Below are 14,206 nucleotides of genomic sequence, written 5' to 3' on the forward strand. Positions count from 1 at the left end.
TATGACAACTTAGGCAGCATACTAAAAAGCAGAGACATTACTTTGCCAACAAAGGTCCATCTAGTCAAAGCTATGTTTTTCCAGTAGTCATGTATAGATGTGAGAGCTGGACTTTTAGAAAGCTGAGCAATGAAGAAATGATGCTTTTGAACTGTGCTGCTGGAGAAGACTCCTGAGAGTCCCTTGGACTGCAAGGAGAACAAATCAGTCCATCCTAAAGGAGATCAGTCCTGAATATTCATTGGAAGGACTGATGCTGAAGCTGAAACTCCAATACTTTGGCCACCTGATGCGAAGAACTGACTCACTGGAAAAGACCCTGATGCTGGGAAAGACTGAAGGGGGGAAAGAGGCGAAGGGGATGACAGTGGGTGAGATGGTTGGATGGCATCACCGACTCAATGGACATGAGTTTGAGCAAGCTCTGAGAGTAGGTAATGGACAGGGAAGCCTGGCGTGCTGCAGTCCATGGGGTCGCAAAGAGTCAGATATGACTGAGTGACTGAATTGACTGACTGGCTTACAGTATGTAATTAATAGATATAAATTACTGTATACAAAAGATAAACACCAAAGCAACAAAGATTTACTGTATAGCACGGGGAGCTATGTATTCAATATTGTGTAATAATCTATGATGAAAAATAATCTGAAAAAATACATATATAAAATTGAATCACTGTGTTGTATACCTGAAACTAACATACATTGTAATTCAACTATAATTCAGTTTAAAAAAAGAAATGTCATGTAGAACAACCTAGTGGTTACCAGTGGGGGAAGGAAATGGGAAGGGACAAGACAGGAGTAGGGGTTAAAAGGTCTTCCCTGGTGGCTCAGATGGTGAAGAATCTGCTTGCAGTGCAGGAGACCTGGGTTCGATTCCTGGGTCAGGAAGAGCCCCTGCAGAAGGAAGTGGCAACCTACTCTAGTATTCTTGTGTGAAGAATTTCATAGACAAGAGGAGCCTGGCAGGCTATGGTCTATGGGGTTGCAGAGTCAGACACGACTGAGTGACTACCAACACCACCAGGGGTTAAAAAACAGCAAACTACTAGGTACAAAATAAGTAAGCTACAAAGATGTATTATACATACAGCACAAGGAAGATGAATCTGCCTGCAATGCAGGAGAAAGAAAGAAAGTGAAATCTCTCAGTCATGTCTGACTCTTTGCAACCCCACAGACTGGCCTACCAGGCTTCTCTGTCTACGGGATTTACCAGCTAAGAGTACTGGAGTGGGTTGCCATTTCCTTCTCCAGGGGATCTTCCCAACGCATGGATCAAAGCTGGGTCTCCCTCATTGCAGGCAGACTCTTTACCATCTGAGTCACTAGCGAAGTCCCAGCAGGAGACCTGGGTTCAATCCCTGGGTCGGGGAGATCCCCTGGAGCAGGAAATAGCAACCCGCTCCAGTATTCTTGCCTGGGAAATCCCATGGACAGAGGATTTCTGGTGGGCCACAGTCCATGGGGTCGCAAAGAGTCGGACATGGCTGAGTGACTGACACACACAAGGAAGATTGCCAGTATGTTAGAAGAACTATAAAGGGTAATGACCTGGAAAACGGTGACTCATTATGTTGTACCCCTGAGAGTTAGAGAATACCTTACATCAGCTATGCCTCAATTAAATCACAAGGTGATGATTAATCTTCTGACTTTCTTCCCTTTAAAATAGCCCCTAAATCAGAGACCAAATTGGAGTGGATTTGAGACTTGTCTCCCGCTCCCTTGCTTGGCACCCTACAAATAAACCCTCACTTAGATTCACATACCTGCTGTCAGTGTTGGGCTTCTACATCTCGGGCACATGAGCCCTGCCCCATAACAAGAGGACCCCCAGGCTGGCAGCTCCAGGTCCTAGAGTGTCAGCGACAGAGAGGCTCTTGGAAGGGTGCGGGTCTAGGCATCCCCAAACTTATAAGCTGCATCCTCAGGGTCTCCATGAGGCTTGAGCTGCTGTCCCTACCCCCCAGGGGCAGCAGAGTAGGCTTCAGAGAGTCTGGGAGGAGCAAGTAACTGCTGGAAGCCAGCCTTGTTGGGCAGGATTACACCCCTGCTCCCTGCCCTTGTAGTACCCTCATGTGCTAAGTAAAGTGGGCTTTAAAATCTGTAACTTGTATCTTAGTAGTTGATTATACTCTGAACTGTTATGAAGAAATTCTTTAACTGTGCTGTCAACATAATCAATATACCAATCTCTAATAGGAATAGGAAAAAAATGTAGGATGGAAAAGTGTTTTCTCTGTGGCTTAGCATGAATCAGTTGGCCTGAATTTTGCTGAAACCAAAAGATAAATTTCTGTTGGAATAGAAATATGATTTCTAGTATTCTTTTGCATGATATAACCCCCCCAAAGTTTATCAATTGTCAAGAACTGCTGACACATACTAACTAAACAGCAATTACCTGAGCTAAATCACTAGTCAATACACACAAGATTGCAGACAGCCTACATTTAACTCCACCAATAATGCTGGACTCACGTTAAAAAATCCTAACTGCATGTGTACCTAACTGGTGGACAGCAATTTAGTAAAAACACCAAGATAGCCTTTAAGAGCTCTCACACTCTGACATAATTTTAGCCTTTCCTGGACCCAGCTGTGATGCCTTATTTTCACCTAAGAGGTTGGGAAACAACATATTGATTTTTAAATCCCTTCCTAACAGGGACATAATTTTATATAATGGATAAGAAGAGGATATATTTTAATAACACATCAATATAATTCTTTTCCAAACTTCTCTTACTGGAGCTGGTAACATTGAGCAAAAAATCAAAAATGCAAGAATAAAAGGGTCTATGTGAAAGACCCTTGAATTACTGTGATCAGGTATACTTCTGAGTATTCTTTCATCAAGAAAGCTTCTGAAAAAGACATCATGAGGACTATTTCCTAGCTTTTTTGGTAGAGTAGGGGAACAGGAGAAGGAGAAATGACACAACAGCCTGTACACAAACGTACACAGCACCTGTATAAATTGAACTTTTTAAGAGATCACCTTTACTTGGCTTGCTTTGGGACGTGGCATTTAAATTCCGAATATTTGGGGCCTGGTCAACTATGATTAAAGATTTATCCCCAAACTCTGATTTATATTTGAGAGGTCAAGATTTCTAAAAGTAGAACAGCTTTTATATTAAATATAGTTTCTGAGCTGTCTGTAAAGGAAACTTCGAGGTACAACATACTTGGCACACAGTGTCTTAGAAGGTGTAACTTTCCGGTCATTTGCTTGAATATCAGACATCGTATCAATCTGTTTATGGCTACAGGGCACAGAATACAGCCTGGCTTGGGACTAATGGTTTACTGTCCATCTCAATTAGAAGCAGCAATGAGGCTGTTGAAGAGCTAGAGCCAGATTTCACAGTTTTTGTGTGTGTGAGCAGTTTTTTTTTTCTAATCGGAACATAACTGCTTTACAATGCTGAGTTAGTTTCCTCTGTACAACAGCGTGAATTAGCCGTATGTACACATACATCCCCTCCCTGGTGAGCCTCCTTCCCACACCGCCATTCCACCCCTCTAGGTCATCACAGAGCATCGAGCTGAGGAGCTGAGCTCCCTGCGCTACACAGCAGCTCCCTGCTGGCTAGCGACTTTACACACGGTAGTGTGTATATGTCAGTGTTACTCTCAACTCCCCCCACCCTCACCTTCGCCCACTGTGTATTTTACCATCTATCACCTTTAAAAACCAAAACCATAACTGATGATTCCACTAACTCATTAGTTAGTCATGGGACTCTCAACTACTGGGTAACTATGCTGCTTCCAAAGATTCAACTAAATTCTCAACTGTCTTCCATTAAAGTTTATCACCCGACCAGAAAAAAGGAGATACCATATTTATTAGCTGTCTCCTTTGAAACTCTTATCAGCAAAGAGAATTCACAATTTACCGTCTTTTTCACAAAAAGTGTAACTCTTAAAACACACATATGGCAAATGTCTTGTTTTTATCTCTTGGCAAACAACTATCAACTCCCATAAACTTTTTCAAAGGCCTGGCATTAAAGTTAACCACTTCATTAAGGTTTAAATCATAACAGATCTTAAACTCATAAGCCAGATTAAAAAAAAAAAAAAGAATCTGTCAGATAAAGTGCCACCACAGAAGTAAATTTTCATGTCCTGTCCCAAATGATGACAAAAATTATTTTTAAAAGAGATGGGTGTTTCTTGAAAAGGCATGTATTAGTAGTACAGGGGATAAACCCTAAATTCTCTCACAAAGACTTTACAAGTACACATCTTTTCTTTTGTTAGCAGAATGCCTAAATTTTCAGTCATCACATCTTAATGAATAGGTGAAAAAAAAAAAAGAAACAACAAAAATACTGAAATAAACTCCCTCAGTACTAGGACCAATTCAAAATTCGTCCTTGAAGAAAAACTGCAATGTCTGAGATGGCCTGTATTCAGTATTGCATTTGTATTTTAGCTCTAACATTTACTAGTTCTGTAGTCTCAGGCAAGTGAGTTAACCTCTATGGGTCTTCTTTGTGGGAAGGGGACACTAATATCTACCACACTGGGGTGCTGCCAAGATTAAACGAACTCCAGGAATAAATGTCTAGTCCAGGAATAAATGTCTAGTACAATCCAGGCACTTTAATTATCTCTGTTCAGGTGGATTAGGAAGACCTCTTTCTGGGATAAAAATACAAGTGAGACTCCTCAAGTGTTAAAACGGAATGCCAGCTTGGCCACCTGATAACCTTGTCTCTAAAGCAACTGGATGGTAAATTAGGGCTGCATCCTTTCATTGCCTCATCTGAGAGACAACAAAGATGTACAAATATGCTGAGAAAAAAAAGTCCATTATAAAAATACAATTGACCTAAGAGATTCAAAGAATAATAATGATCCTTTGCCCAGGTTCAAAGGCTCTTAGGAAAGGAAGCTTATCCAAATGATTACCTTGCCATACACTAGGTTTCTTCTCTCTTTCTTTTTAAATGTGATTGAAGTCTGCATTAATAGTTTGATCTGACACTAACTTAAATTTTACACAACCATTCCAGTGAAATAAAAAGCTCTGAAAAGTACGTCAAGTCTGAGTTGTTATGGAAACAATGCAGTGGAACACTTTGGCCCTTTTTAATTCCTTTGTCAAATAGAAACAGCTCTGATTCTGAATCACCAAGTCAACTCGCAGCTTCATATATTGTCAACCGTACTTCTGCAGGGTGATTTACACCTTACTAAGAAAGTATGAGAGCGTTAGGGCTGGACCATTTTTTATTATTTTTTATTTTGAAATAATTTCAAACATACAGAAACATTGCACTAAGGGTTTCCATTTATCCTAAATCCTGATTTACCAATTATTAACATTTTCCTACTTTTTTCCTCTCTCATATTTTTTCATGAACCATTTGAAAATGAGTTGCAGACATGATGTCCCCTCACCATTAAATATTTGACTGTGTATTTCCTAACAAGGACATTTTGTTATATAACCACAGCACAGTTATCAAGGTCAGAAGATTAACATTGATATAATACTATTATCTAATTTATAGCCTTGATTCTAGCTGGGATGCAATTTTGAAATACCTACTAAAAGCTTTTTTTCTTGCATAATCTTTGATCAAAGAATCATTCAGATCAGGGGTCAGCAAACTACAGTTATTTCTAAAAAAGTTTTATTGGAAAACAGCCACACTAATTTGTTTATGTATTGTCTCTGGCTGCTTTAGAATTAAACAGGTGAGTTGAATAGTTCTGAGACTTATCATCTTGCCCACAAAGTTTAAAATATTTCCTATCTGGCCCTTTATAGAAAAAGTGTGCCAAACCATGACTTAATGAATGTGTGTGAATACACACACACACACCCATTATATATTTCTCTACAACATCAAAAAACTGGAAAAAATCCAAATGTTTACCAATAAATGATTGGTTTAATAGATTATGGTACATGGTGGACTATCATGCAGACATAAAAATAATAACATATGTATTGAGATAAAAATATGCCCCTGGTATATTGGTAAGTTGGAAAAAAAGTAGGTCATAAAATATACAATCTCATTTTATTCTTATTTACAGAACCATATACATACCTTTGTGTATATGCTTGTATCTATAAAGTTCTTCTTAAAAGTTATTAGTGGTTTCTCTGGAAAGTAGGAATATGGCTGGCTTTTACAGCTTTATTTTTAGTCTTCTCTCTCTCTTTTTTTTGATATGGGCAAAAAAAGAAAGCTCATACCAATTTCCAAACATATATCATTTTTATCTTACATAAATTACTGATTTTACTGTTAAAATACACAAATATCCTCCAATTTCACAAATGAGTATAACAAAAACTAAAACTCTGCTTCACGATACCTACTTCCTTATGTTCAATGGTTTCCTACTTAGACTTGTGACAACATTCACATCAGTCATGTCCAACTCTTCATGACCCCATGGACTGTGGCCTGCCAGGCTCCTCTGTCCAAGGGATTCTCCAGGCAAGAATACTGCAGTGGGTTGCCATACCTTCCTCCAGCGGATCTTTCTGACCCAGGGATCGAATCTGTGTCTCATTGTAGTTCCTGCATTGGCCGGTGGGTTCTTTACCACTAGCACCACCAGGGAAGCCCAATGTGCTGATCAGTTTATAAAAGATAATCATCAGCTGTGATGAGCAATAGCTAGTTGATCTTTATCTTTCTTCTAATAGCCTTTAATAACCTTGTAGATGTTTTTAAAAGTAACCATCTGAAACTCTTTAAAACAATACTATCCCTTCAGGAAGCTATTTCCTTGTCCTCCTCACCTTATCATAGCAAGGATTTAAAAGGGAGACGGGGATTTTAAGAATGTACAAAATATCAGATAGCACTAAAAACACTGGTGCAAAAGAGGTGGCATTTGGGTCAAGTTCAATAATAATAGTTACTGTTACAGTTACCATGACACTGGGCTAAGTGTCCAACCATTACTAGTATTTCTTTTTTAGAATTATGAAATAATTTGTTCACTGGCATAGAACCAGAGTGGAAGAACCAGACTTGAAGCCACCATTCATGGAGACGGCATAGTAATGCAGAACCCCAGCTCTGGAGTCACACTGCCTGGGTGTGCAGACTGTCTTACCACCTGCTTAGCTGGATTATCTGAGTCTGTTACTTTCTCTCTGTGTCTCAGTTTCCTCACACATAAAACAGAGATGACAATAGTGCCTATCGTCAAGGAGTAGTTGTAAGAATTTCATGCATGTGTCTTAAAATTCCAAGAGGCACAGAGAAATCACTGGTATCTTGTTATTGCTCCTAAATACTACCAGACTGAACACATGTGGGCAAGGAGCTGTAATACACTGCAGGATCTCTGATAAAACCTAACACTTTTCTAAACTGTCTACTTCCCAGTTCTGTATCCTGCATCTGAATGTATGACTCAGAAAATAAGCTATCTGGCTAAGTGGATTTCTATGGGAAGGTGCTACTATGCCTTGAACAGAATGTTTTAGTTCATGACAAAGTATGGACTTAGGGAATCAGTTTTACTTGGATTGCGGTGAACTGCAGAGTTTTAATAAACAAAACCCCAAACCAGTGTTTAGGTCTCATTAGTATTATTTCCTTAATGTGTTCTCAAAGGCTCTTTAAAAAAAGAAAAATTAGATTCTTACTATTCTTTTGTGAAACCATTCTGCTTCTCTTTATCCTTGAATAAAGAAATCTAAAAACAGAGTGAAGTGAAGTGAAGTGAAAGTTGCTCAGTCGTGTCCAATTCTTTGTGACCCCATGGACTCTACATTCCCTGGAATCGAACCCAGGTCTCCCGCATTGCAGGTGGATTCTTTCCCAGCTGAGCCACAAGAGATATTCCAAATAAAGTGTTCAACTTACCAGATATTAAAACTTTGAACAACAGCACTGAAACTATTAAAAACAAATGAACAAAAAACAATAAATCAAAGCAGCAAATTAAAAAAAAAAATGATCTCCGGACTGACCTCTGACCATCACTATGCCCTAACACATCACAGGTATGGTGAGCCTCCTCATGGCTCCTGTCTTTCTGGTTTTCTCTCTCGTTCTCCAAAACCCTCCATTTCCAGTGGTATCTGAGCCACACTGACTCTATTTTCCACTTTCGCCCCTGTTCTGTTTTAGACTTCCATTACCCTTCCCCTCTTCTATTTCAAGTCTTTCCCTTGTCAGATCATTCTTGCTTTTACCCATTTGCTGCCAGGTTTAGTGAACATTTCACTACCTACTATATGCCAGATATTGTACTAGGCATTTTAATATACAGAATCTCATTTATCTACTGGTTCAGTTGGTAGAGAGTCTGCCTGCAACTGCAGGAAACCTGGGTTCAGTCCCTGGGTAGCAAAGTTCCCCTGGAGAAGGAAATGGCAACCCACTCCAATATTCTTGCCTGAAGAATCCCTTGGACAGAGGAGCTGGGCAGCCTACAGTCCATGGGATCACAAATAACTGGAAACGACTGAGCAGTATTTAAGAGACAAATAAAATATTTGTGAATGAGATAGGTTTGGGGACTTTAGCATCCTACTGCCAATAAGTGAAACAGCTAAGACTCAAAGTTAGAGCCACGTCTGTTTAAATCAAGACTGTGATGACATCAGTTTCATTTTAAAAGCCTCCGTAACTGCTGTCTGGGAGTTAACAGTCAAATTTAACATGATCCCACTGCTTTTACTCTTGCTTTGCATGCTCTACCTGCATTACCAAATTCTTTAGCCAACCTGGATGACTCACTCACTCAGCTGCTTCACTCACTCACTCACTCACTCACTCAGTTGCTTGTTGTGTCCGACTCTCTGTGACCCTATGGACTGTAATCCACAAGGCTCCCCTGTCCATGGGATTCTCCCATGAATACTGGGAATGGGTTGCAAGAATACTGGAGTGGATTGCCATGCTGTCCTCCAAGGGATCTTCCTGACCCAGGGATTAAACCCACGTCTTTTTATGTCTCCTGCAGTGGCAGGCGGGGGTTTTTTTTTTTTTTTTTTTTTACCACTAGTGCCATCTGGGAAGTCCCCAATGTATCCTAAACATGCTCAAACATTCATACTATTTATTTGAATTTACCTCATGTTTTCTACCCGAAATGCTCTCCCTATTACATTTCAAAATCCTACATATACTGTGAGGCTTGGCTCAAATGTCACCTCAAAATATTCTTTCCTGGTTTTCCCAAAAGAAAGCTATCTACCCTCCAATGGAGCCTTATTATACTTTATTATGAAACTCTCTTAGAGCATGCATGTGCCAACAGGAATACTGATGCTCATCATGTTGTTGCTGCTCAGTCGCTAAGTCCTGTCCGCCTCTTTGTGACCCCGTGGGCCGCAGCAGCCAGGCTGCCCTGTCCTTCACCATCTCTTAGAGTTTGCTCAAACTCATGTCCATTAAGTCAGTGATGATATCTAACCATGTCCTTCTCTGCTGCCCCCTTCTCCTTTTGCCTTCCATCTTTCCTAGCATCAGGGTCTTTCCCAATGAGTCAGCTCTTGGCACCAGGTGGCCAAAGTACTGGAGCTTTAGCATCAGTCCTTCCAATGAATATTCAGGTATGCTCACTATATTGCTGATCTTATCTCCTCCTCCTTGAAGGAAAGGACCACATTGTCATCGCCTTGCACCTCATGCTCAGTTTCCTCTTTCTCATACTCAATGCTTTATACTGACTTGATTTGGAGATACTTCTGTATTTTAACCTAAGTTCCTATTCTTTTCACAGAATTTCACAATCATATTAAACACAGAAAACATGAGACAGAAAATTGCATCCTTCATTTCTAACCAAGATGAACTTAAGAGTGGAAATGCCAAATAGGGTTTACTACTAAAGTTCAAAGGTATTTAGTTTATTTAAGAAGCCAAATTATAGAGGGTTATATATGGTTAAAATTTCACTGAGTCCATATTGAATTCATAAATATTATCAAATGGAACTAAAGCAGTGTTTTCATAAAAACTGACATTTTCAAAAAAGCTTTATTTGTTTTAATCGTTCTCTTCCTTTCAACAAGATTAAGACTGCAAATGGCAAATGGTTAAACAGGAGCACCAAAAAATACCATCTGCAAGGCATCTGGCCTTAAACAAACACACCAAAATGCCAACTCTGAAGTATCTAGCTTAATGTGTTTGTAAATTTGTCTCTTATGTTCTTACTTAAAATCACAGTTCTTTAGGGAGCTCTTTTCGACAGTTTGTATGTACACACAATTCATGGACAAATAATATTCAGCATGAACTAAAACTCTCCAAAACTGAGAAAGAAGTGAGGTAAGTAATATTTTAGATCCCAGTCATTTTATTTCAGGATATGTTGAACTACACACATTGGATAAGAAGTTCTTCTGATATTTTTAATAATGCCATTATACTATTATGTGCCATATTTGTAAACTCCTCACTCTAAAAAGCAGGCCTCTTGAATACTGAGCAGTAAATCTCATTCTGTGGTTATCCTTAACCTAAATATTTTTATTTGCTTAAAACATACATCAGAGATAGACTTGAAGGGAGAAAGGAGACAGAAATGTGACTAAGTCATGCTGAAAGTTTGGAAGAAACACTGTGGAATCTAAATTTTACTAGCCTTATTTCCCTTTAAGTTGTGGGGAGTTTTAGAAGCTCTTGCGGAACACAGGGAGGACGTATAATATTATCAGCAGAGGTTACAGGCTGGAGCATCAAGCAAATTTTTCCAGCAGAAGGTATAAGTGTAGTGCGTTTGTGTCCTGTGAGAAGTATGGAGCCATGAAGGCCACCAATCCTCCTCGTCCCCTCCCAGGACATTCACCGAACAACTGCAACATGCCAGGAATTCTAATAGGTGTAGGACACATAGAGTAAATAGAATAGAACATATTTGAGTTCCTGCAAAGTCTATCAGCAAGTACATAATGTGCAGTATTACCAAAGACCATTTAATTACCCTTCTTTTAGCATTTATCATCTGATTATCATCAGGGCTACGAGATTTACGTTCACAGACCCATAGACTTAGTTCCTTGACTCCATAAATTTGATCATTCTATTGTTTACTTTTTATATTTATATTCTTCCATTAATCATTCACCCACATTTGTCTTTTCAGCTGAAGAACATTAATTTTTTCCCATCCATTTATCTTTATATGGCTACCTCACTTCCATGTAAAGTTTAGTTCTTTCTCCCTAGCTTATCTAGCAAATATAAATTTGTAGTATTATAGAAACCAGAAATGTAAAAAACTTATTCTGAGAATTTCATAGCTTTAAAATAAGCATATTCAATTTGTGACACTCACTCTAAAGAAAAGCTGTCTTGTTTTGGAGGTACAATGATATAACTGTCTATTTCTTTAGGGAACCTAGATTTCACATATTTTAGGCACAGTTTGGAATTCTTTCTTACACATTTGTCCTGAGAGTGCGTTCTCAATTTTGTACCTCTTAACTGGGCACATTCTAGAAGTTTAATGACATGTGCAAAGCTGAGTTGCTTTCTCTACATTTGTGTTGTCAGATGTAGTCACATGTGGCTGAGCACTTGAAATGTGGCTAGGATGAATTGTGGTCTGTTGTAATTGTAAAATATGCACCAGATTTCAAAGACTATTAAAAAAAGTCTCCTTAAATTTTATGTTATGCAGAAATGACAATGTTTTAGGTTTATGAGTCAAATAAAAGATTACTAAAATTGTTTACTGGCTAATTTATACTTTTTCAAACGTGGCTACAAGAACATTTAAAATTACTTAAGTGGCATGCATTTTATTTCCATTGGAGAGCGCTATTTTATTTTAGATCGTTTGTGAAAACTCTTCAAAATCCTGAACTCAATCATCCAGGATATTACATCGGTCATTTTTACCATTTCTTCTTATCCTTAAGACAAATCTGTAACAAAATATTCTCCTAGTAATTAGATGATTTGGGAACCTATAGTATGGATATTCATCAAAAGCTTTTTGAAAGTTGAGAATGCATTTACTGTTTCCATTTCTTTTATATGTTTGTTTAGCATCTTCATACTAGACAGGAAAGATTTCCTATACATTGCATTTTCTCCAAAATGCAAAATGCATCTTCTACAAAACGCTTCCTGTACTCAGTGGCCCTAACCTTCACACTGGAAGTAGAGGAAGAATCATTCGGTTCAGTCGCTCAGTCGTGCCCGACTCTTTGCGTCCCTATGGACTGCAACACGTCAGGCATCCCTGTCCATCACCAACTCCCGGAATTTATTCAAACTCATGTCCACAGAGTCGGTGATGCCATCCAACCATCTCATCCTCTGTCATCCACTTCTCCTCCCGCCTGCAATCTTTCCCAGCATCAGTGTCTTTTCCAATGAGTCAATTCTTCACATCAGGTGGCCTGGAGTTTAAGCTTCAACATCAGTCTTTCCAACGAACATTCAGGACTGATTTCCTTTGATGGACTGGCTGGATCTCCTGGCTGTCTAACAGACTCTCAAGAGTCTTCTCCAACACCACAGTTCAAAAGCATCAATTCTTCAGCGCTCAGCTTTCTTTATAGTCCAAGTCTCACATCCATATATGACTACTGGAAAAACCACAGTCTTGACTAGACGAACCTTTGTTGGTAAAGTAACATCTCTGGTTTTTAATATGCTGTCTAGGTTGGTCATAACTTTTCTTCCAAGGAGTAAGCGTCTTTTAATTTCATGGCTGCAGTCACCATCTGCAGTGATTTTGGAAAGCCCAAAAATAAGGTCTGTCACTGTTTCCCCATTTATTTGCCACGAAGTGATGGGACCAGATGCCATGATCTTAGTTTTCTGAATGGTGAGTTTTAACCCAACTTTTAACTCTCCTCTTTCACTTTCATCAAGAGGCTCTTTAGTTCTTCTTTGCTTTCTGCCATAAGGGTGGTGTCATCTGCATATCTGAGGTTATTGACGTCTCTCTCGCCAATCTTAATTCCAGCCTGTGCTTCATCCAGCCCAGCATTTCTCATGATGTACTCTGCATATAAGTTAAATAAGCAGGTGACAATATACAGCCTTGATGTACTCCTTCTCCTATTTGGAACCAGTCTGTTGTTCCATGTCCAGTTCTAACTGTTGCTTCCTGACCTGCATACAGGTTTCTCAAGAGGCGGATCAGGTGGTCTGGTATTCCCATCTCTTGAAGAATTTTCCATAGTTTGTGATGATCCACACAGTCAAAGGCTTTGGCACAGTCAATAAAGCAGAAATAGATGCTTTTCTGGAACTCTCTTGCTTTTTCGATAATCCAACAGATGTTGGCAATTTGATCTCTGGTTCCTCTGCATTTTCTAAATCCAGCTTGAGTATCTGTAAGTTCACAGTTCATATACTGTTGAAATCTCGCTTGGAGAATTTTGAGCATTACTTTACTAGTGTGTGAGATGACTGCAATTGTGTGCTAGTTTGAGCATTCCTTGGCATTGCCTTTCTTTGGGACTGGAATGAAAACTGACCTTTTCCAGTCCTGTGGCCACTGCTGAGTTTTCCAATTTGATAGCATATTGAGTGCAGCACTTTCACAGCATCATCTTTCAGGATTTGAAATAGCTCAACTGGAATTTCATCACCTCCACTAGCTTTGTTCATAGTGATGCTTCCTAAGGCCCACTTGACTTCACATTCTAGGATGTCAAGGCTCTAGGTGAGTGATCACAACATCGTGGTTATCCGAGTCATGAAGATCTTTTTTGTATAGTTCTTCTGTGTATTGTTGCCACCTCTTCTTAATATCTTCTGCTTCTGTTAGGTTCATACCATTTCTGTCCTTTATTGTGCCCGTCTTTGCATGAAATGTTCCCTTGGTATCTCTAATTTTCTTGAAGAGATCTCTAGTCTTTCCCATTCTATTGTTTTCCTCTATTTCTTTGCACTGATGACTGAGGAAGGCTTTCTTATCCCTCCTTGCTATTCTTTGGAACTCTGCATTCAAATGGGTATATCTTTCCTTTTTTCCTTTGTTTTTCACTTCTCTATTTTTCACAGCTATTTGTAAGGCCTCCTCAGACAGCCATTTTGCTGTTTTGCATTTCTTTTTCTTGGGGATAGTCTTGATCACTGTCTCCTGTACAATGTCACAAACTTCCGACCATAGTTCTTCAGGCACTCTATAAGATGTAATTCCTTGAATCTATTTGTCACTTCCACCGTATAATCGTAAGGGATTTGATTTAGGTCATACCTGAATGGTCTAGTGGTTTTCCCTA

General features: G+C 39.2%; 1 protein-coding gene across 1 annotated transcript in view; it reads right to left on the minus strand.

Moving 5' to 3' along the window:
• PDZD8 (PDZ domain containing 8) overlaps positions 1-14,206 on the minus strand; it is a 76,487-nt gene that overhangs the window by 13,610 nt on the left and 48,671 nt on the right. The window lies entirely within an intron of this gene.

Source organism: Cervus elaphus, chromosome 15, assembly GCF_910594005.1.
Source record: "Cervus elaphus chromosome 15, mCerEla1.1, whole genome shotgun sequence".
Lineage (NCBI taxonomy): Eukaryota > Metazoa > Chordata > Mammalia > Artiodactyla > Cervidae > Cervus > Cervus elaphus.